This window comes from Bos indicus, chromosome 21 (genome assembly GCF_029378745.1).
Source record: "Bos indicus isolate NIAB-ARS_2022 breed Sahiwal x Tharparkar chromosome 21, NIAB-ARS_B.indTharparkar_mat_pri_1.0, whole genome shotgun sequence".
In the NCBI taxonomy this organism is placed as follows: domain Eukaryota; kingdom Metazoa; phylum Chordata; class Mammalia; order Artiodactyla; family Bovidae; genus Bos; species Bos indicus.
The window spans coordinates 29,601,940-29,626,952 of NC_091780.1; the positions used below are offsets into that span (position 1 = coordinate 29,601,940).

Genomic DNA, 25,013 nt, shown 5'->3' on the forward strand with positions numbered 1-25,013 from the left:
AGGCAGTTCTATTTCCAGTTTTTTTAAGGAATCTCCATACTGTTCTCCATAGTGGCTGAACTAGTTTTCATTCCCACCAACAGTGTAAGAGGGTTCCCTTTTCTCCACACCCTCTCCAGCATCTATTGCTTGTAGACTTTTGGATCACAGCCATTCTGACTAGCGTGAAATGGTACCTCATAGTGGTTTTGATTTGCATTTCTCTGATAATGAGTGATGTTGAGCATCTTTTCATGTGTTTGTTAGCCATCTGTATGTCTTCTTTGGAGAAATGTCTGTTTAATTCTTTGGCCTGATTTTTGATTGGGTCATTTATTTTTCTGGAATTGAGCTGCAGGAGTTGCTTATATATTTTTGAGATTGTCAGTTGCTTTGCTTCATTTGCTATTATTTTCTCCCATTCTGAAGGCTGTCTTTTCACCTTGCTTATAGTTTCCTTTGTTGTGCAGAAGCTTTTAAGTTTAATTAGGTCCCATTTGTTTATTTTTGCTTTTATTTCCAATATTCTGGGAGGTGGGTCATAGAGGAAACAGGATAGTCCCCTAAAGGTCCAGACAGAGCAAAATGGTGTGTGGTGGGAGGGGATGTTGGGGATTGGGGGGAATAGGGGTGGAGGATGGAGCTTGTTTTCTGAGCCTGGACTTCTGTCTCCTACCATTGGCTTTGGTTCTCCTTGTTCTCAGGCCTTCATACTGGGACTGATGCTGTTGGCTTCCCTCATTCTTCGGCATCCAGGTTTGGAGCGGAACCACACCACTGACTTTCCTGGACCTCCAACTTGTAGACGGCAGAGCAGCTCTGGGACTTCTCAGCTTCCAACATCATGTGAGCCAGTCCCACCTAAAAACTCTTTCTAGCTGTCTATATGTACCCTATGGTTTTTTTCCTCTGGAGGATACTAACTAATAGAAATGCTTTTTATTTTATTTTTAATTAGAGGATAGTTGCTTTACAATATTGTGTTGGTTTCCACCATAATATGAATCAGCCACAGATATACATATGCCCCTTCCTTCTTAGACCTCCCTCCTCTCAGGTTGGTTTATTTATCTTCCTTGGTTCTTATCTCGTCACAACAAAAATATGGAGCAATGGACCAAAATGTATAGTACAACAGCCAAGTGAAAGCTCAGTTCACCTTAAGCATACAGAGCTTTTATTAGACTGACACTCCCCAGAGAGTCCTTCTCGTCCTTGCTGTCCAGCTCTCTTGGCTTCCTCCAGTCCCCCTCCTTTTGGTTATGCCTGGTGCAAAGCAGGGCTTGTACCCACTACCAGTCAATGAAAGGGAATACAAATGGGCATACGCTCAAGGCCGATTGACAATTTCAAGTTATATAACAACAGGCTGTGTTGTTTATGTCTTCCCATAATTCCATCTGATATAATTAGATGTAGAATATTCATGAGCCCTTGATGCACTCCTAATGCCTAAGGTTATTTGGAGAAGCCCCTGTGGTCATTTTGTATCTACTGTGTGCCTAAGGCCTTGTTCAGGAATTGAAAAGTTTCTATGGTTATTTTGCAGCATATTTGTGAGCTCTCCTGGGTGCATCTGGGATGGAGTTTAGAGATGGCTTGCATCCTTTCAGCCAGGCCTCCTCTAGGTGCTCATGTCTAACTTTGTACCTGACACTCTCACCTCCAATCCCATCCCACCCTTCTAGGGGTCACAGAGCACTGGGTTAGAGGTCCCTGTGTCTTACTGCTAATTCCCATTGGCTCTCTGTTTTATGTATGGTAATGTGTATGTTTCAGTGTTACTCTTTCACTTCATCCCTCCTCTTCTTACCCCACTGTGTCCACAAGTCTGTTCTCTGGGTCTGCGTCTCCACTGCTGCCCTGCAAATAGGTTCATCAGTACCATCTTTCTGGATTCCGTATATATGCTTTAGTATATGATACTTGTTTTTCTCCAACTGATTTCACTCTGTATGACAGACTCTAGGTTCATCCACACCACTGACTCAAATTTATTCCTTTTTGTGGCTGAGTAATGTTCCATTGTATATATGTATTAATACCAGAACTTCTTTATCCATTCATCTGTTGATGGACATCCAGGTTGCTTCCATGTCCTAGCTGTTGTAAATAGTGCTGCAGTGAACACTGGGGTACATGTGTCTCTTTCAATTATGGTTTTCTTAGGGTAGGTATATGACCAGTAGTGGGATTGTTGTGTCATAGGGTAGTTTATGGAGCTTTCCAAGTGCCAATGCAGGAGACAGAAGAGACGTGGATTTGATCCCTGAGTTGGGAAGATCCTCTGAAGGAGTGCATAGCAACCCACTCCAGTATTCTTGCCTCGGAGAATCCCACAGACAGAGGAGCGTGGTGCCCCAGTCCATAGGGTCACAGAGTTGAACATGACTGAAGCAACTTAACACACACACCTGGTAGTTTTATTCCCAGTTTTTATTTTATTTTATTTTTTTTAATGACTCAGAATGTCATGCTGTCAAATTGCAACACGTTGAAAACAGATTTATAGCATTTCAGAGGCTTCTGATGGAAGGAGCCTGCATGCATGCTCAGTCATGTCCGGCTCTTTGCGACCCCCTGGACTGTAGCCCACCAGGCTCCTCTGTCCATGGAATTCTTCAGGCAAGAATACTGGAATGGGTTGTCATTTCCTCCTCCAGGGGATCTTCCTGACCCAGGGATCAAACCTGCATCTTCTGCATTAGCAATTGGATTTTTTTTTTTCCATATTCTCTTTTTTTTATTTCATTTTTTTTCTTAATTTTATTTTATTTAACTTTACAATATTGTATTGGTTTTGCCATATATCAAAATGAATCTGCCACAGGTATACATGTGTTCCCCATCCTGAACCCTCCTCCCTTCTCCCGCCCCATACCATCCCTCTGGGTCATCCCAGTGCACCAGCCCCAAGCATCCAGGATCATAGATTGAACCTGGACTGGCGACTCGTTTCATATATGATATTATACATATTTCAATGCCATTCTCCCAAATCATCCCACCCTCTCCCTCTCCCACAGAGTCCAAAAGACTGTTCTATACATCAGTGTCTCTTTTGCTGTCTCGTATACAGGGTTATTGTTACCATCTTTCTAAATATTCCCAGTTTTTAAAGGGATTTCCGTGCTGTTCTCCATAGTGGCTGTATCAATTTACATTCCCACCAGCAATGCAAGAGGATTCCTTTTATTCCATACTGGCTCCAGCACTTATTGTTTGTGGATTTTTTGATGACGGCCATCCTGACTGATGTGCGGTGATGCCTCATTGTAGTTTTGATTTGCATTTCTCTAATAATGAGCAATGTTGAGCATCTTTTCATGTGTTTATTGGTCATCTCTATGTCTTCTTTGGAGAAGTGTCTATTTAGGTCTTCTGCCCACTTTTTGATTGAGTTGTTTGAGTTGTTTGTTTTTCTGGTATTGAACTGCATGAGCTACTTATATATTTTGAACATCAGTCCTAGAGATGCTTTTTAAATATTCAAATTTCTAAATTACTTTCCCCTTAAATTTATTTTGTCAGATTGAGATTGAGGTCACAATGCATTTTGGGTCTCTCTTAGATCAGATCAGATCAGATGCTCAGTCGTGTTCGATTCTTTGCGACCCCATGAATTGCAGCATGCCAGGCCTCCCTGTCCATCACCAACTCCCGGAGTTCACTCAGACCCATGTCCATCGAATCAGTGATGCCATCCAGCCATCTCATCCTCTGTCGTCCCCTTCTCCTCCTGCCCCCAATCTCGCCCAGCATCAGAGTCTTTTCCAATGAGTCAACTCTTCGCATGAGGTAGCCAAAGTACTGGAGTTTCAGCTTTAGCGTCATTCCTTCCAAAGAAATCCCAGGGCTGATCTCCTTCAGAATGGACTGGTTGGATCTCCTTGCAGTCCAAGGGACTCTCAAGAGTCTTCTCCAACACCACAGTTCAAAAGCATCAATTCTTTGGCGCTCAGCCTTCTTCACAGTCCAACTCTCACATCCATACATGACCACAGGAAAAACCATAGCCTTGACTAGACGAAACTTTGTTGGCAAAGTAATGTCTCTGCTTTTGAATATGCTATCTAGGTTGGTCATAACTTTCCTTCCAAGAAGTAAGCGTCTTTTAATTTCATGGCTGCAGTCACCATCTGTAGTGATTTTGGAGCCCAGAAAAATAAAGTCTGACACTGTTTCCACTGTTTACCCATCTATTTCCCATGAAGTGGTGGGACCAGATGCCATAATCTTCATTTTCTAAATGTTGAGCTTTAAGCCAGCTTTTTCACTCTCCACTTTCACTTTCATCAAGAGGCTTTTTAGTTCCTCTTCACTTTCTCCCATAAGGGTGGTGTCATCTGCATATCTGAGGTTATTGATATTTCTCCCGGCAATCTTGATTCCAATTTGTGTTTCTTCCAGTCCAGCGTTTCTCATGATGTACTCTGCATATAGGTTAAATAAACAGGGTGACAATATACAGCCTTGACGAACTCCTTTTCCTATTTGGAACTGGTCTGTTGTTCCATGTCCAGTTCTAACTGTTGCTTCCTGACCTGCATACGGATTTCTCAAGAGGCAGATCAGGTGGTCTTGTATTCCCATCTCTTTCAGAATTTTCCACAGTTGATTGTGATCCACACAGTCAAAGGCTTTGGCATAGTCAGTAAAGCAGAAATAGATGTTTTTCTGGAACTCTCTTGCTTTTTCCATGATCCAGCGGATGTTGGCAATTTGATCTCTGGTTCCTCTGCCTTTTCTAAAACCAGCTTGAACATCAGGAAGTTCACGGTTCACATATTGCTGAAGCCTGGCTTGGAGAATTTTGAGCATTACTTTACTAGCGTGTGAGATGAGTGCAATTGTGCGGTAGTTTGAGCATTCTTTGGCATTGCCTTTCTTTGGGATTGGAATGAAAACTGACCTTTTCCAGTCCTGTGACCACTGCTGAGTTTTCCACATTTGCTGGCATATTGAGTGCAGCACATGCACAGCATCATCTTTCAAGATTTGGAATAGCTCAACTGGAATTCTATCACCTCCACTAGCTTTGTTTGTAGTGATGCTTTCTAAGGCCCACTTGACTTCACATTCCAGGATGTCTGGCTCTAGGTCAGTGATCACACCATCGTGATTATCTGGGTCATGAAGATCTTTTTTGTACAGGTCTTCTGTGTATTCTTGCCATCTCTTCTTAATATCTTCTGCTTCTGTTAGGTCCATACCATTTCTGTCCTTTATCGAGCTCATCTTTGCATGAAATGTTCCTTTGGTATCTCTGATTTTCTTGAAGAGATCTCTAGTCTTTCCCATTCTGTTGTTTTCCTCTATTTCTTTGCATTGATCGCTGAAGAAGGCTTTCTTATATTTTCTTGCTATTCTTTGGAACTCTGCATTCAGATGTTTATATCTTTCCTTTTCTCCCTTGCTTTTTGCTTCTCTTCTTTTCACAGCTATTTGTAAGGCCTCCCCAGACAGCCATTTTGCTTTTTTGCATTTCTTTCCCATGGGGATGGTCTTCATCCCTGTCTCCTGTACAATGTCATGAACCTCATTCCATAGTTCATCAGGCACTCTGTCTATCAGATCTAGGCCCTTAAATCTATTTCTCACTTCCACTGTATAATCATAAGGGATTTGATTTAGGTCATACCTGAATGGTCTAGTGGTTTTCCATACTTTCTTCAATTTAAGTCTGAATTTGGCAATAAGGAGTTCACGGTCTGAGCCACAGTCAGCTCCTGGTCTTGTTTTTGCTGACTGTATAGAGCTTCTCCATCTTTGGCTGCAAAGAATATAATCAGTCTGATTTCGGTGTTGACCATCTGGTGATGTGCATGTGTAGAGTCTTCTCTTATGTGGTTGGAAGAGGGTGTTTGTTATGACCAGTGCATTTTCTTGGCAAAACTCTCTTAGTCTCTGCCCTGCTTCATTCCGTATGCCAAGGCCAAATTTGCCTGTTACTCCAGGTGTTTCTTGACTTCCTACTTTTGCATTCCAGTACCCTATAATGAGAAGGACATCTTTTTTGGGTGTTAGTTCTAAAAGGTCTTGTAGGTCTTCATAGAACCGTTCAACTTCAGCAATATTCTTTGGTGTTTGGTAATTGTACACTATTATATATTTGGTAAGAATACTAATGTATTTTCTATTAATAGATAAAACCTAGCTTAACTAATTAATCTAACATTCCACAGATTGTCTTTCTAATGTCACCTGTTGAATGGATGAGCTATAAACTAGTGTGTTTTCTCAAGTTCTCTTTGTGTTTTCTCAGCAGACATTGAAGGATAGGGTGGAATGATATGGAGGTTTAATCCAGTGGAGACTATCTGATCATGGTAAATAAATTGCTCAGAGTTACTTCCATAGCTAACCCTATTTAATTTTTCCACTGTCAGTAATTGGGTCTTTTTAGTGTCAACTGAAAAAAAAAATGCACAACTTGAAAGTTGAGAGTTATGTTTTATCTGGTGGGCAAAACTGAGGACTGCAGATAACTGAGAGACTGCTCCAAAGAGGCAAGGAGGGAGCCAGGATAGATAGAAGTTTCTGCAATAAAGACCACTTAGTTAGTTGGAACATGAAAGGATTGCTGTTAATAAAAGAAAACCAGATGTCTGAAGGTAAGGAATTTAGCACTTTTCTGTGTATGGGATGATGCTCTCTGAAAACATTCCTTTACTATGCACCTCAGCCATCTGGGGCCAGTATACTGTGTTTGGCATCCTGAGTCTCCTCCAGGTACACCATCGTAGTGGTGGTAGCGGCAGCTTCCATTAGATGTAGCCCAGTGTATCCCCAGGTCATCTGACTTCTTTGCAACTCATGGGCTGTAGCCTGCAAGGCTTCTCTGTCCATAGGATTTCCTAGGTAGGAATACTTGAGTGGGTTTTTACTGAGAAGTGCCATTCCGTTCTCCAGGGCATCCTCCCAGATCAGAGATTGAACATGTATCTCCTGCATTGACAGGCGGGTTCTTTACCACTGAGCCACCAAATCTGGGGACTGAGCCACCAGGCTTACGTAAATCATTTTACAGATATAACAGTCTATTACATGCTGATGATAACTTGATTTTTAACCTCTACCTCCCCTCACTTTTTATGTTTTTTTGTCACAGTTTACCTTTTTATATCATGTATTAACAAATTTTATAGCTATAGTTACTTTTACTACCTTTGTCCTTTAACGTTTATATTAAGAGTTAAATGATTAACACACAACCATATTCAGTATTAGAATATGCTGAATTTGGCTACATGCTTATCCTTATCTTCTTTATCTACCTGCATCCTTTGTTTTCATAGGAGTATAATGCCCTTTCATGGCAACTTGAACTCATTTCAGTGTTAGTGCTAATGAACTCCCTCTGCTTTTGTTTGTTTGGAAAAGTCTTTACCTTACCTAATTTCTGAGAGAAAAATTTACCAGGTAAAGTATTCTTTGTTGGCATTTTCAAGAGTGTTTATTAATATTATATCTACCCATTCTCTTCACCTGAAAGCTTCCTACTGAGAACTCAGCTTCTAGGAGTACCCTCATATTAGAGAGACTTTTTTTCTGTCTTGTTGATTTAAAATTCTACCTTTATCTTTTATTTTAGACAGTATTATCAAAAAACTGGACAAGATTGTTTTGTATTGAAAATTTGGGGTAACTTTTAGCTTTATAAACTTGGATATCAAAATTTCTCACCAGATTTGAGATGTTTTCATCCATTATTTCTTTAAATATGCTTTATGACTCTTGTCTCTCTTCTTCTGAGACCCTAATACTTCTTAAAATGTTTTTTAATCTAAGGGATTTTTAATCTAAAATCTAATCTAATTTTTAATCTAATGTTCTTAGTCTAAGGAAATTATAGAATAATTCACAGAATTTTCACTCTTCATTCATCTTTCTTCTTCTTTGAATGAATGATTTCAAGCTCCTATCTACTACTTCACAAGTTTTCTTCCCCTTGACCCATTCTGCTGTTGATGTTATCTATTGCATTTGTAATTTCATCCACTGTATTCTTCAGCCTAAGAATTTGTACATTTTTTTTCACAATGTTTTCTTTCTCCCTACAGAACTTCTCATTTGTTCATGTATCATTTTCCTGATTTTGGTGAATTGTTCTTCTATGTTTTTTTTGTAGTTTGTTGAGCTTCCTTAAAACAGCTGTTTTAAATTATTTATTGGGTAAATTGCAGATTTCCATTTCTTTGGGGTCGTTAGACACAGTTATTGTGTTCCACTGATGGTCATGTTTCCTTAAAGTTTCTTTTTTAAAAAGATTTTAACTGAAGTATAGTTAACATACAGTATTATATTTGGGGTGTACAGCATAGTGATCCAACATTTTCATGTATTGTAAGTTGATCACTATTAAGTCCAGGAGCCTTCTGTCATCATACAAAGTTACTGCAGTTTTACTGACTGTACTCCCTATGCTGTACATTACATCCCAGTGCCTTATATATTTTATAACTGGACCTCAAATTTTCATATTCCTTGAAGTCCTGTGTTGCTGTTTTCACATCTGAAGAAGAGTAACCACTTCTAGTCCTTACTGGCTGACTTCAGGAGAGAAACACCCTCTGTGGGCTGTGCTAGGAATTCTCACATCTTTATTGTGGGGACAACTGCTCCACACCTCTTGTGGCAGAATGCTGACGCACACATACCCTCTCTGGATCCTGCCAAACCTGGCTGAGTGCTGACAGAAAGGGATGCCGAATGGTTCATCCGGTGGTTTCTCCCGGGCCTGCTGACTCAGGTGGCTTTCTGCTCAGGCTCCCTTACTCCCCGAGTGCGTTCTCACAGCTCTCAGCATGTGCACAGGGAGGCAGGGGGCATCAGGTGGGTGCTCTCCAAGGGGCAAGGAAGAGATTTTAATCTGGGAGCCAGCTGACTGGGAAGATGGCAGGCTTGTGCCTCAAAATAGCCATCTTGTCTGGACCTGGTTGCCAGGATCTTTTATGAATCAGAGATGAGGGGGAGGTGAGGAAACAAAGACTATTCAGTTTTTGCAAATGGCAACCCGTAGGCAGGGGAATGTGTTAGTTTCACTTCCTTACAGTCCTTCACAGGTGGGCAGCTCAGGTTATCTCCCTGAGGCAGGGCATTGTGTATAACAAAAAAGGGTTAAAGTCACAGAAGCAGATCCAGTGTAAATTTAAAATTAACCCTTCTCCATTACCCTTAGTCCTGAGTTGTCACCTTAGGGAGTGTGGGGGAAACGGGAAAAATCGGACCATTTCTCGTACCCTCCTCAATGGATCCAGCATCTGATTTTCTGTCCAGCAGCGTGCTGGCACCCACTGCTGGACTCCGGGCCTCCCACACAGTGTGCTGGAACACTCTGCTGGACTCTGGGCCTCCTACAAAGGCTGTCTAGTCTGTGGGCGTTTGTCCAAATCAGTTTTCTTTCAGGGAAGATAGTAACCTATTCCACCATTTTGATGATGTTGCTCCTCTGCCTTCTGATTTTTGTTGAAAAATGGACATTTGAGTGCAGTAATGTGGTAACTCTGGAAATAAGGGTCCCACTCTTCCCCAGGGTTTGTTGTTTACTGATACTGGTTTTGTTCTAATTGTTCCTCTGTGCTGAGGACCAACCTGAGATGTAAGCTGAAGATCTTCTCAGGTCTTTTCTAAGACTTTGGCTTGTGTGGTGACTTCCTATTTTTCCCCATATAGACATGTGTTTTTGAGTTACTGTCCAGTATTCTTTATGCAAGGCAGGCCTAGTGCTAAACAACTCTCTGTTTTGCCATCTACAGGATTCTTTGTTGACGTGTTTTTCCTTCAGTGCTTTGAATAAATCAACCCCCTGTCTCCTGGTTCAAACTTGGGAAAGGAGTATGTCAAGGCTGTATATTGTACTCTGCGTATAAGTTAAATAAGCAGGGTGACATTTGAAATGCTGGACTGGATGAAGCACAAGCTGGAATCAAGATTGCTGGCAGAAATGTCAATAACTTCAGATATACAGCTGACACCACCCTTATGGCAGAAAGCAAAGAACTAAAGAGCATCTTGATGAAGGTGAAAGAGGAGAGTGAAAAAGCAGGCTTAAAACTCGACATTTAAAAAATGAAGATCATGGCATCTGGTCCTGAAGGAGGAAACAGAACAGGCTCCATCTTGAAAGCAGGACTCCATCTTGGATGGGACTGTGGACTTTGAGCTATATGCCCTGTATCTATGGAAACAACATACAAACTAGAAAATCGGACCAGATGGAAGAGCCCCAGGGCTCATACCTAGACACTCTGTTGCCTAAAAAAATACCCTAATTATCTGTAAAAAAAAAAATACCCTAACCAAAAAGAATCATAAATTCTATTATGCTTATTGGAGTATGACCACAGGCATATTGATAATTATCCACTGTTAACTACCTGGGCTTAAGGCATACGAATCATGGGTTAACTTTGATTGTATCTTTCTTTTCTTTTGTTCAGACTAGAGAATTTGGGGAGGTGGGTTTGAGCACGTACACTTAGGGTATATACGGTTTTCACAAAAACTGGTCAGGGTCCTTGGCTAAGAGGAGACTCTGCCTTGGGCCCACCAGTGTAATAAATTGCACTCCACTATCTGCATGTCCTTTTGAGTGAGTTTGATTCCTGGAATGCACAGCTACAACATTTGGTGCATTGGCTGGGAAACTCCTCACTGAGACAAGTCCCATTTGGGACTACTCTGAGGCCTTGAGGCTTGAATCTTCTAGAGGTGGGAGGGTGCCTCGCCCTTCTGGAAGGATTCTGCTTCTCAACTCCCAGACAGCAGCAGGGGAACTGAGTGCTCAGGTGAGGAGGAACCCACCTGGCAGGGTGGAAGAGGGGGCCTGATCACCCCCCTGGGAGGGACTAGAAGGGACACAGACCCACAGGAGCCTGGAATAGGCAGGTGGCAGCGATTGCTTGGTACACAGGTCAACGAGTGTGTTAGGGCTTAGGAAGGAAATTTGTGAAGGTCATTTAGGAGGTGGTGGCCACGCTGTCTTGGGGAAATTATTACCAAGCAATTGCCAGGGGATTTTAAGGAGAAGAAACTTGGTCCTTGTGTGCTTGTGTTCTACCCTCCCCCAGGAGGTGCCCTATCTGCTGCAAAACCCCAATCCCCTCAAACTAGTTAGGTAGAAAGAAAAAAGTATATCAGTGAGTATGAATTGGCCTTTCCAGGAGAAGCCTGGGATGTGGGGTATCTAATCGATCTGTGTTTTCATCCTCACCCAATTAAGCCCACCGGGACAAGAAGGGCATCTAAAGCAAAGGGGAGAAGAGGTTGTGGATGCTGTGGTGGTCTGGTTTAAACGAATAAGGCTGCAAGAGAAACAATGCCTGACTCCCCCCCATCCTCTGGGACTTAGCAGGTAAAGCCCTCCTTGACCCTATTAGATGAGAGGCAGACTGGCAGTTTAAGTGTTTCATCGAGTGGAATACCAAAAATACCTGGGATACCGAGTGCTTCTCGAGCCAAAAAAAAAGAAAAGGAAACATCAACGAGAGGGTAGGAAAAATGAGAGGAAACGGATCTAAGGCAACTGTACTAGAAAATATGATTAAAAACTTCATAAAGGGATTTGACGGAGACTATGTGAAGAAGGCTGAGCACTGAAGAATTGATGCTTTTGAACTGTGGTGTTGGAGAAGACTCTTGAGAGTCCCTTGGACTGCAAGGAGATCCAACCAGTCCATTCTGAAGGAGATCAGCCCTGGGATTTCTTTGGAGGGAATGATGCTGAAGCTGAAACTCCAGTACTTTGGCCACCTCATGCGAAGAGTTGACTCATTTGAAAAGACTCTGATGCTGGGAGGGATTGGGGGCAGGAGGAGAAGGGGATGACAGAGGATGAGATGGCTGGATGGCATCACTCACTCGATGGACGTGAGTCTGGGTGAACTCCGGGAGTTGGTGATGGACAGGGAGGCCTGGCGTGCTGTGATTCATGGGGTGGCTAAGAGTCGGACATGACTGAGCGACTGAACTGAAATGATGGGACAAAGATGACGCCCAGCTGGCTCTGCACTCTGTGAGGTCGAGTGGCCCGCAGTGGGAGTCAGTTGGCCACCAGATGATACCATGGACTTAAATTTAATAAAGACAGTCTATGCCATAGTTATGGGAAAACCTGGACACCCTGATCAGTTCCCATACATAGACTCTTGGCTAGGGATAGCCCAGGACCCCCCACATGGGCCTGATTTTATATCCAAAATGGAGAGGGGAAGATATTAATGGCTCAAAAAATAACCAAAGATGAAAAGGAGATCTTACAGGATCCAGAGAGGGAAGAACTTTGCCCGCCACCATACTGGATGATGATCCCACCAACCAATGTTCCCATGGTGCCGAGAGCCTCCCCACAGGGAACTGACCAGAGGCTGGTAAGCATCCCAGAGCCTCCACCCTTCACCAGTCTTCCTGACAGCCCCACAGGTTGTAGAGCTGCCATTCTGGCAAGGTGTTGAAGGAGCAACAGGCTACAACCCATCGGATTCAACCACTGCTGACATCATACGCCCCAAGCTCTATCCTCTGCTCCCTGTAAGTACTTCCAAACAAGGGGAGGGAGACTTTGGAATTAAGCAGAGACTATGCTCTGCCAGAGAGCCGGAGGGAAAGGCACCACTACAGATGCCTCTTAGAGAAGTCCAACAACCCCCCTTGCAAGGGGAGGACAGTAATTACCATCAAGCTCCTGTAGCTTATTACTACCAGCCTCTCTCATCAACTGACATACTAAATTGGCAAAAGCATACCCCGTTACTCAGAAGAGCCACAAGGTATGGCTGCTGCTGCTGCTGCGTTGCTTCAGTCGTGTCCAACCCTGTGCGACCCCCTAGACGGCAGCCCACCAGGCTCCCCCATCCCTGGGATTATCCAGGCAAGAACACTGGAGTGGGTTGCCATTTCCTTCTCCAATGCATGAAAGTGGAAAGTGGAAAGTGAAGCCGCTCAGTCGTGTCCGACTCTTAACGACCCCATGGACTTCAGCCTACCAGGCTCCTCTGTCCATGGGATTTTCCAGGCAAGAGTACTGGAGTGGGGTGCCATTGCCTTCTCCAACAAGGTATGACTAGATTGATGGAAACCATCTTTCACACCCATCGACCAACAATGGGATGATGTCATGCAATTATTGACATCTCTCTTCAGTACTGAGGAGAGATACAGAATTAATACGGAAGCAAAAAAATGGTTATGAAAGATGGTTCCAGAAGGTGTTGCAAACCCAGAAGGGTGGATAGAGCAAGTCTTCCCCACTGATAAAACCTAATTAGGACCGTAACACAGAAGAAGGGCGGATTCAATTAGACAGATATCGGACAGCCATTATACAAGAGCTGTAGAGGGGAGCCCGTAAGCCAATGGACATGTCAAAACTTGCTGGGGTAATTCAGAAGGGGAATGCATCACCTGAATTTTATAAAAGACTGCGAAGCCTATAGACTTTATACACCTATAACCTGGAAGCTGCAGGCTCTCAGATTGTTGTAAACTCGGCATTCATCTCACAGGCATACCCTGATATTAAGCAAAAGCTTCAAAAGACAGAAGGGGTGCTGTCCATGTCCAGCTCCCAGTTAATTGAAATAGCAGACAAAGTGTTCTGGAACAGGGACACAAATAGAAAAGAAATATGAAAAGAGATATAAAGAGGAACAAAAGAGAACAGACCAGAGATTTGCAATGCTAGCTGCTGCTCTGGGAAAGTCTATCTCGGGCCCTCCGGAAAAACCTCCTCCCGCCCCAGGGACAAGACAGACCTTCAACCGGTCCCAGTGGAGGCCCCAGGCCCCATTACAGCCCAAACCAGTGTGCCGGTACCGAGGTTTTGGCCATTGGAAGAATGAATGCCCTAAGGCAAGGAGGGAAGAGGAAGCTCCCGCAGTTGTGGGACTTGCCGACTTGAAAATTAAATAGGGCTGCTGGGGCTCAGAGATACCAGGTCCCCAAGAGCCTGTGGTAACCTTAAAAGTGGGGGACCAAAACATTGACTTTATGGTGGATACAGGAGCAGAACTGTCAGTAGTAAAACCTGTGGCACCATTACCCAAAAAGACTACCGCTATAACTGGGGTATCAGGAGAAGAGATGATTAAATCATGCTGCCAGCCCGGAAAATGCCAGATAGGGGGACACCAAGTGATTCATGAATTCCTCTACATTCCTGAGTGCCCAGTACCCCTGTTGGGAAGAGACTTGCTCTCCAAACTAGGAGCACAAGTGACTTTCTCCCCTGAGGAGAGGCCCACCTTCCGGGTGGGCACTATGACTTATTGCTCTCTCTCTCAATACCCACCCCAAGATGAGTGGAGGTTGCATGAGCCTCCAAAGGAAAAACCAGGTGGGCTGGAAGAGCATGAGAGAGAGCTAACTCAATTATTCCCTGAGGTCTGGGCGGAAGACAACCCCCTCTCCCCACAGGCTGGCTAAACATTAAGCCCCAGTGATAATAGAACTCAACCCAGGCACCATTCCAGTTAAAAAGTGCCAGTACCCGCTACTGATAGAGGCCCCGGCCAGCATAATACCCCACATCAATAGATTGGAACAAGCGGGTGGGCATTCTAGCAGAGTGCCGATCGGCTTGGAATATGCCAATCCTGCCAGTCAAAAGAGGAGGACAGGACTATAGGCCTGTGCAAGATCTCAGGCTAGTCAACCAGGCTACTGTGGCTTTACACCCCACTGTTCCAAACCTCTATACCTTACTTAGCCTCCTCCCACCGAGGACTAAAGTTTATACTTGCCTAGATCTCAAGGATGCCTTTTTCTGTATATGCCTCACTCCAGCATCACAGCCCGTCTTTGCCTTGGAATGGGAAGATCCAGTCGGAGGAACCAAACAACAAACAACCTGGACTCGTCTCCCACAAGGGTTTAAGAATTCCCCAGCCATCTTTGGGGAAGCCTTGGCTTCTGACCTGGACTCATTCCATTCAGAAGAGTATGGTTGTTGGCTCCTACAATATGTGATGACCTGCTACTGGCTGCCAAGACCAAGGAAAAATTCTGGAAAGGGATGAAAGCACTGCTCCAACTGCTGATGGAAGCAGCTTACCGGGTGTCGAAGAAGAAGGCACAGATCTTCAAGGAGGAGGTAAGGTATCTGGGGTTTGTTTTAAAGAAGGGCAAAAGGTTATTAGACCAGTTCAGAAAAGAGGTAATCCTGAGGATCCCAACACCTACGACTTGTTGGCAGGTCCAGGAGTTTGGGGGAACTGCTGGGTTTTGCAGAATCTGGATTCCAGGATATTCCCCAATGGCCCAGCCTTTATATGAACTCCTGACAGGGCCTGAGGAGAATCTGCTAAATTGGACTGAAAAACAACAAAAAGCCTTTGATGAACTAAGGTTGGCAATTATATCAGCCCCCGCTTTAGGGCTGCCAGACCTTGCCAAGCCATTTACTCTGTATGTAACTGAAAAAGACAAAACAGCAATGCGAGTGTTAACTCAGATGGTGGGGACGTGGGACAGGCCTGTAGCTTCTCTCTCAAGGCGTCTTGACAATGTTGCCACCGGGTGGCCCAGATGCTTGCAAGCAAGTGCCACAGTTGCCCTACTAGTACGAGAAGCTACTAAATTGACTTTAGGCCAAGATCTGGTCGTAAGAGTCCCACATGAGGTCAACACACTCTTATGAGGAGATCCCCACAAATGGCTATCAAACTCCTGGATTATTCAGTTTCAAGGGCTGTTATGTGAAAACCCTAACCTCCGTTTTGAGCCTTGCCAGACTTTAATCCCAGCCACACTCCTTCTGGTGGGAGAGGGTGGATCTTCTCATGACCGCAGGGAAGTCTTGGAAGAGGTCTACGCTAGCAGACCGGACCTCCAAGACCAACCGATTCTGGACCCTGATTGGGTCCTATATACTGATGGCACTAGCCTGATAAAACAAGGACAATGGCTGTTGGGTCACGCTGTAGTCACAGAAAAGACTATCATTGAAGCTGGCTCCTTGCCACAACACTGGTCTGCTCAACGAGCTGAGTTATGGGCCTTGATTCGCGCACTCCAGCTGTCAAAAGGCAAGAAAGTAAACATCTTCCGCGACTCCAGGTATGCTTTTGCCACACGTGTACATGGGGCTCTGTATAAGGAGAGAGGCCTTTTGACAGCTAGTGGAAAACATACCAAAAATAAGGAAGAAATTCTGAGCCTATTAGATGCTATCTGAGAACCAGACAGTGTTGCAGTCATACACTGCCGAGAACATCAGAAAGAGGATACCCGGGGAAACCCAGGCTCGGGGAAACAGACTGGCAGATAAGGCCACTAAACAAGCAGCCGAGGGCGTGGGGGCGACAAGCGAGCCCCTGTTAAAGCTCTCGTATTGGTGGAGCTGCCTGAGCTAACTCTGGACTCTCCAAAATACACTGAAGCCCAAAACCAACGAGCCAAAGCAGAAGGGGCTATCAAGACTGAAAAGGGATGGTGGGAATTGCCAAGTGGCAAATTACTGGTACCAGAGGAGCTGGCACCTACTCTGGGAAGCCAAACACACCAAGCGACCCACCTAGGCCATGATAAACTGGAAGAGCTAATTCGAAAATATTTCTTGGTTCCCCGCCTCTCTCCCCTATGTGGGACAGAATCTCAGAACTGCACTGCCTGCTCACAGGTCAATGTTGCCTTTTGGCACAGACAGAAACCTCTGGGGATTCAGCTAAAAGGCAGGCTGCTCTTTGAACACCTGGAAGTGGACTTCACTGAAATGAAACCTTACTGACACTACCATTACCTGCGGGTCGTGATATGTACGTTCTCGGGATGGGTAGAAGCTTTTCCTGCCTGGACTGAAAGAGCATCAGAAGTAGACCAGTCCCTGCTTCGGGAGATAGTTCCCAGATTTGGATTTCCTACCAGCATTGGATCAGACAATGGCCTGGCTTTTATAGCTGATTTAGTACAAGAAGCAAGCAAAACTTTAAACATCAAATGGAAACTGCACACTGCATACAGGCCCCAGAGTTCTGGGATGGTGGAATGGACCAACGGAACACTTAAAGAGACACCCTCCAAATGCATCATAGAGACTGACTGCTCCTGGGTGGACTTGGTTCCGATGGCTCTACTCAGACTTAGGATGACCCCACAATCTCATGGCTACTCTCCATATGAAATTGTATATTGGAGACCCCCTGCTATAATAAAACAGGTGTCAACCAATTTGCCTCAGGTAACGGGGGATGGGATTTCACGGCAGATGGAACTGGGTAAGGTAATAAATCAGGTAACTAAGTTTGTACAAGAAAGAGTGCTGTTCCCTTGGAGGAACAGATTCATGAGTTTACACCTGGTGACCAAATATGGGTCAAAGATTGGAAACATGATTCACTAGCCCCTCGGTGGAAGGGCCTATACTGTTACTCTAACTATCCCTACTGCAGTTAAAGTTGCAGGTATTGTCCCTTGGAGCCATCATACGAGGGTGAAGAAAGCATACCATGCAGACCCAGAAAACACTGAGTGGATTGCACAGAGGGACCCCGCTGACCCTCGAGGGACTAAGATCATCCTTAAGAAGAAAGAAAAGAAGATCCCAGATGAGCCCCTTCAGGATGAAGCCACATAATAACTCCTGCTGCTTGTCCTCATCAACATGATTTTGAATTTAACTTCAACTCAGGACAATGTTTTCATCTTATGGGCACACTCCTACATGGACTTCCACAACACCTCCAACTGCTGGATATGTGGGGCTATGCCTCTGTCTGTGATGGATGGACTTCCTTGGTGGTGTCACTGCTCTGCCAAGGGGATTTTAAACCACTCTGCTCTTCTCTAGGATGACAGAAAGAGACTTTCCTTTCTCTTGTCAATCATAATCTCTCCCTGCTCTCTTGGTGTAAGCCAGACCTACAGTCAATAGACTCGGTTCATGGGGTTATTTATGATGTAAACACCAGTTTCATAGAAGTAACAAAAACTTATACCTCATATTTAAAGAAAACAAAAAACGCTCCCTGACCAGCAAGGGAGGACAGGCCTCTAGGTATGTTGAACAGTTCTACCAAGTTTGGGGTGTATATTTCTGGATGACCCCCAAAAAGGGTCAATTAATTACTCCCGCTGCTATATGCTGGGAACAGAAAGAACAAGGGTAGGGTTTGGTGACCATCGCTTAGACCCAAAAGAACTAAAATAGGGGTACCTATCCCCCGAACAATGTAAACGAACATTTGAGGTCACATACCACCCCAACCAGTCCATCCACTGGCCAGGCTCTGATTGGAAATAAAACCCTGGAATCTGCTGGGTGGCGCCCAACGGAACCTAATGGCTTTGGGGGCCTAACCTTTGGCCTTGGTTACCAGTCTGCTGGGTAGGCCGCTGCACACTGGGATTCGCTTTTGCCCATGGCAGCATAAAGCCTAACCTACAGCAAACCCTGGTAAATCATGCTAGGTGGACAAGGTCTGTGTTTCAATGGCATGAGTAGATTGCTGCCTTATATGTACCTTCTATAGGGACAACAGATATTATGATTAAAGTAGAGGCCTTGACTAATTTCACAAAACAGGCCCTTCTAGATAGTGCTAAAGCATCCAGGCCTTAAAAGAACAAACCCAAATGAGAAAAGCGGTAATTCAAAATTGAATGGCTTTGAACATGGTCACAGCAGCTCAAGGAGGGAACTGTGCTATAATTAAGGTTGAATGTTGTGTATATATTCCTGATTTATCTGGCAATGTATCAGCTGCTTTAGATGACATGAAAAACCGGGTAAAAGTAATGTCAAATGAAAACACTCTTTTCTGGACTTTGGTTCTATCTTGGGTGAAGGGTAATTGATGGAAAACTATATTTACCATTGTTATAGTTGTCTTGATAGTTCTGCTTTGTGGACCCTGCATTTACAATGTATTATGAACTTTGTAACCCAAAGGTTGGTGTCGTTCTCCCAAATTGGCAGTCGGAGAGCCAGGGTGCAATATATCCCTATGAGTGATGCTCACACTATGAGTTAAGAGCATCAAGAGGGGAGATAAAGGAGGAAACAGACAGAATGGGTTCCATCTTGAAAGCAGGACTCCATCTTGAGCTGGACTGTGGACTTTGAGCTATATACCCTGTATCTATGGAAACATACAAACTGGAAAATCAGACCCCCGGATGGAAGAGCCCCAGGGCTCATACCTAGACTCTGTGTCGCCTAAAAAAATACCCTAATTATCTGTGTAACCAAATATAATCATAAATTCTATTATGCTTATTGGGGTATGACCACAGGCCTATTGATAATTGTCCACTGTTAACTGGCTAGGCTTAAGGCATACAAATCACAGGTTTAAGGCACATGGAGTTAAATCTGATTCTATCTTTCTTTTCCTTTGTTCAGACTAGTTTCAGAGTTTGGGGAGGTAGGTTTGAGCACGTACACTTCGGGTATATAAGATTTTCACAAAAACTGGTCGGGGTCCTTGGCTAAGAGGAGACTCTGCCTTGGGCCCGCCAGTGTAATAAACTGCACTCCACCGTGCACATTGTCGTTTTGAGTGAGTTTGTTTCCCAGAACGTATGGCTATAACAGTCCCATAACTTCATGGCAAATAGATGGGGAAACAGTGACAGACTTAATTTTGGGGGGCTCCAAAATCGCTGCAGATGGTGACTGCAGCCATGAAATTAAGATACTTGCTTATTGGAAGAAAAGCCATGACCAACCTAGACTGCATATTAAAAAGCAGACATTACTTTGCCAAGAAAAATCTGTCTAGTCAAAGCTATGGTTTTTCTAGTAGTCATGTATGGATATGAGAGTTGGAATATAAAGAAAGCTGAGCACTGAAAATTGATGCTTTGGAACTGTGGTGTTGAAGAAGATGCTTGAGAGTCCCTTGGACTGCAAGGAGATCCAACTAGTCCATCCTAAAGGAGATCAGTCCTGGGTGTTCATTGGAAGGACTGATGCTGAAGCTGAAACTCCAATACTTTGGCTACCTGATGTAAAGAACTCACTCGTTTGAAAAGACCCTGATGCTGGGAAAGATGGAAGGCAGGAGGAGAAGGTGATGACAGAGGATGAGATGGTTGTATGGCATCACCAACTCATTGGACATGAGTTTGAATAGGCTCCAGGAGTTGGTGATGGACAAGGAGGCCTGGCGTGCTGCAGTCCATGGGGTCGCAAAGAGTCAGACACGGCTGAGCCACTGAACTGAACATTTTGTAATGAGGCGAACACCACGTTTCTCCTGAATAGTATCAGCTGCTTCCTACTTACAAAATGCTACTAATGTATTAATCATACGCAGAGGAGTACTGCTATGTATGATTTGATGCTGAGCAGCCTTTCAGAGGAACACGGGTGTAATACTTGGTGATGGTTGTCACTGAGGTACTCATTTCATAAAACCTTAATCAATATCCTGAGGGATTCTGAAGGAAATATATACCAACCTAATACCACTCTTAAAAAACAAAAACTTGACCGAAAAGGATAACTAATCATTAAATATTCTAAACTCACCTTTCCAAACTAAGAACTTTTACATAGAATGAGCTTTAAATTACAATGTTAGCCATGGCTAAGATGGTGCTTTCAATGGGGGTATATCATTTTAAAATAATGAAAGTAGGCCAGCACTAATGATGGTGATGTTTTCTCTTGCTCTAAGCCAAACCCTGTGGTTATCTGCCCTCCTTTCTCCGAGGCACACACTCTAGTAATTCCATCTAAGGACACCCCAGTGAGCTGTGCACTATACTCTGTGGATGTTTGAGCCTACTGATCCAGTCAGCCTGACTGGGACCATCACTTTGCTGTTGAGAATTCTTTGTACAGCCCCATTTCTTTTTAATCTAACAAAAGAACAGCTTGCTTTTAACAAGTAATCTTTTTCTTGTGATGATGAGCTTATTGTCAGGAAAAACAATTTGTCTCACAAAATAATCTGAATCACAAGCAGATTTCCCACACAACTAGTGAGAAAAGTCTGTGTGTAAGTGATGTTTCAGCAACAGTCATTCATTTCAGAGTTATGGCTACACTATATTTTTGTGGATAAAAATAAACAGCCTCTTAATTATCTGTAGTCAGTAGGTAAACTGAAAAAAAAAAAAGTATCTTTAAGTGGATACTAAATCAAGTTAGTTTGAAGGGAAACTCTAATGCAAAACTTGTCTAACAAACAAAAATAAATTGGTTTTTCCATTAAAATCAAAGCCCCCAGGACTCCCCTGGTGGTTCAGTGGCTAAGACTCCATGTTCCAATGGGGGCGCAGGTGTGATCCCTGGTCAGAGAACTAGATCCCACGTGGCACAACTAAGACCCAGCACAGCCAAACAAATAAATAAAATGAACAAATACTAAGAAAATTGAAGCCGCCCCTCCACCTGCCCCCCAGTCAGAATGGGAGAAAGTGCAAGCCATGTGTCTATTCAGGGACTTGTATCCAGAATATGTAAACCCTTGTGGCTAAATAGTTCATAGGCAGATAAAATAACTAAAATCCTGGCAACGAATTTGAATACACATTTCTCCAAAGACATAAAAATGACCCACAAGCAAATGAAAAGATGCTCAATATCATTAATCATTAGGGAAATACAAATCAAAACACTTCACAACCTCTAGGATGGGTCAGACCATAACGACAAGAAACAAGTGGAGGCAAAGATGTGCAGGAATTGGGACACTTGTCCTGTTTTGGTGGGGAAGTAAAGATGGTAAGGCTGCTGCAGAAAACAGCCTGGCAGTCGTTCATCGGGTAGTTGAAACATGGGGTTACCACAAGGTTCAGCAATTCTACTCCAACATGTGGGCAACAGAACTAAAAAACACATGTTCAGACATAAACCTGTACATGAATGTTTATACCAGCATTATTCCCAATTGTCCAAATGTGGAAACAACCCAAATGTCCATCAACTAGTGAAGAGACCAACAAAGTGTGGTGCATTCATACAGTGGACTATTATCTTGAAAACATCATGCTAAATACAAGAGGCCATTCACCAAAAGACACATATTGAATGATTATATTTATATGCATTATCCAGAGCAGCCAAATTTATACAGACAGTACAGTAGTGGTTGCTAAAAGCTGGAGGCTTGGGTGAGGAGGAGGAGTGACTGCTGAGGGGCCCCATTCAATTTTAGGGGCAACAGCAGTGTTATACACTGTGGTGATCACTGCAGTATCAACCTCCCCCCATTTTTTAATAGTAAAAAAGATAAACCCTTGACTAATATGTATGCATTAAAATGGTGAATTTTATGAGTTCTATCTCACTCTCATTCGTAGCATAACTGAGAAAATAACTGCACACTGCATCTGATTTCCTAGGGCAGCAGCAGTGGTAATAATGTGCAGAAGGGGGACAGTGAGAGGCAAGGATGGAGGTTGGGGGTGGGAGGGAGGGAAACGAGACACAGCATCCCTGTGTCCTGGTACAGGGACCTGAATGGAGGTCAGCCTGGACCTGAACCTCTGGCTCTGTTTAAAATAAGTAACCTAAAAAAATAAAATTAAAAAATAAAATAAGTAACCTCAGTTAATTTGTATGTTGGCATCTTTCATTTTGCTCCAATTTAAAAGGTCAGAGCCTTCAAAAACATTCAGTAGTATCCAGTACCTAATATATTTAATAGTAACAGAGCAATAACTGATCTATTTTTTCAACATTTATTGAGGTACAGTTGACTTACAATGTGTTGATTTCTTCTGAACAGCAAAGTGACTCAGTTACATAAATGTATATTCTTTTTTGTATTTCTTTTTCATTATGATTTATTACAGGACATTCAATATTGTTCCCTGTGCTATAGAGTAGGACCTTGCAGTTTATCCATCTTGTATATAATAATTTGTATCTGCTAATCACAAACTCCCAATCCTTCCTTTCCCTACCCCCTAAACAATGCTATGTTTTTGACAAAGAATTATTATAATGAGGAAAATTTGTTTTCCCTTAGATTTTTAGAACCTCACAGTTTGTACCAATTATATTTTAATTTTCTTTCTAAATGCCTTAATGGAAAAAAACATGGAAATCATCAACAACTATGAAACAATAAGCCTTATACATAACTTGGAATTTATTTTAGGTGAATTATAAAAATCAATATGTTTTGGTAGTTATTGCATTTGAAGCTCTCTTAGGGGCTAACAGGCAAAATGTTTCTTTTTTAAAAATTATTTAAAAGAGACTTTTTAAAAATAAAACTTTTTCTTAAATGTGTTTTCCTACTGACATTTCACTCTGAATATTAGATTAAAATGCACATTTAAAAATTCATACTAAGTGAATAATTATTGCTTTCTGGCTCCCTTAAATTTCCACACATGCATATATAAGGTTTGCCAGCCTTCTGACATCTGCTCTCCCCACCAGTTGAGGCCATTTTAAAATTCTTTTAATAATTATTTCTGGTTATTCCTGACATACCTGAGCAAACCAATCCAGAGACCCAGCAAAGCTGTACTGTTGAGTCTCGCTGACTGTATCCACTCAGTACTGTAGTCAAACTGTTTATGTACTGCATTTTATATCACTAATGTTAGGGAAATCTTTAGTTGAAATTATTAGAAAATTATCCTTTGAGGACCCACCTCTACTTGCCAGTATCACCTTTTGTCCTGAGCATTCAAATACTTCAACTGGAGTTGAAATCCAGTTGTAATTTAATAGCTGTGTGTCTTTGGGGGTTTACATCAACTCTGTTCATCTCAGTGTCCTATGCAACTCTGTTGCTACACGCCCTTCCCCACGAGGGCTTCATTACAGGAGACAATGTGAAGTGAAAAGACCAGCCATGGGCTCTGCACTCATCCTCCTCAAGTCTAGTGTCACTCTGCTTTTTCAATCTTAATACATATTGTCACTACAAAAATTAAACAGGCAGGCTTAGTACTTTCTAGGGGTGTGTGTGTGTCCGACTCTTATTCCCCTGTCCCTGGAATTTTCCAGACAAGAATACTGGAGTGGGTTGCCATGCCCTCCTGTCCATGGGATCTTCCTGACCCAGGGATCAAACCTGGGTCTCCCACATTGCAGGGAGATACCATTTGAGCCACAGTTTACACTTCATTGAAGAGCTTGAAAAGTAGTTATGAAGACCAGGTGGGTGAACTTATGATGGTAGAAAGAAAAGGGAAACACACCTGGGAACAGAGCACTCATGCTGTGACCTGAGCCATCTCTACTCTAATCATACCATTCAGCACAGTCAGGAGACAAACACAGGCATTGCTTATAGTTGTACCATGGCTTTTGAATGTAATTTTATCCTAAAGGTAAGATCCATGGATGTAACAAAACAACAATAAGCCAAAACTGCATTTTAACTATATTCTTTCAGGAAATGATGAAAGTTCAGAATTAAAAATCTTACCTTGTTTATATAGCAACTAAGGACCTTCAGATGCACTAGGTTTTACTCTTAAAGATGGGAACAGGGGTTTCATTCCTGGCTTGTTTGGGACAACACTCACCGGGGCTTAAAGGAGAGTCTGAAACACTTTAAACAGCAGGTCATTTTCTCAAGCAAGTTTCTGCCTGTAAGTAGTTCCTGCTGTTCTGTTCCCCACAACAGGATGGGGAGTTGGACAGCTACTGAGAGCCACGGAGTCCCACAGAGACCTCCATACATGATGGAAACCAGGCTGTGATCCGACAGCCAGGGGAGCACAATCATTCCTTTAAATTTGCCCCACAGTCTTCTGTTATGAGGATAAAGTCAAACATGAATTGTCGTCCTCTTAGGGTCCTAGGCTGACAATCTGGTCTACTTTCCCCAACTCCCCACCTGCCATCTCCCCCTCAATTGTTCATCAGGGAAGTTAGGAAACACAGCCCTTTGGAGTTCACAGAAATACTCCAGAGTGAAAATTTTATATCCTGTGTGTTACTTTGTAAGTTGGAATCAATTTTGGCTTTCACTGAATGCAAGAATTGCGAAATATAAAACCTTTAAAAATCCAGTTAAATTCTGCCTAATTTACTCATTTTGTGGTGGTGGAATCTCATATTTTATGACAAAGGAGGAAGCAAATTTCCTTTCCATAACTGTATGTGGTGAAACACTTAA

The 25,013-nt window shown here is 43.1% G+C and overlaps 1 long non-coding RNA gene across 10 annotated transcripts in view; it reads left to right on the plus strand.

The window, feature by feature from the left end:
- LOC109575668 (uncharacterized) overlaps nucleotides 1–19,461 on the plus strand; it is a 142,309-nt gene extending 122,848 nt beyond the window's left edge. For 7 of the 10 annotated variants that reach the window (XR_011562609.1, XR_011562614.1, XR_011562613.1 and 4 more), the window contains 2 exons: nucleotides 684–825; nucleotides 9,738–19,461. This is a non-coding gene — a long non-coding RNA (uncharacterized lncRNA). The remainder of the gene's footprint in view (nucleotides 1–683; nucleotides 826–9,737) is intronic. The other 3 variants (XR_011562615.1, XR_011562618.1, XR_011562617.1) reach the window with 3 other exon arrangements.
- The last annotated feature ends 5,552 nt before the right edge of the window (nucleotides 19,462–25,013 follow it).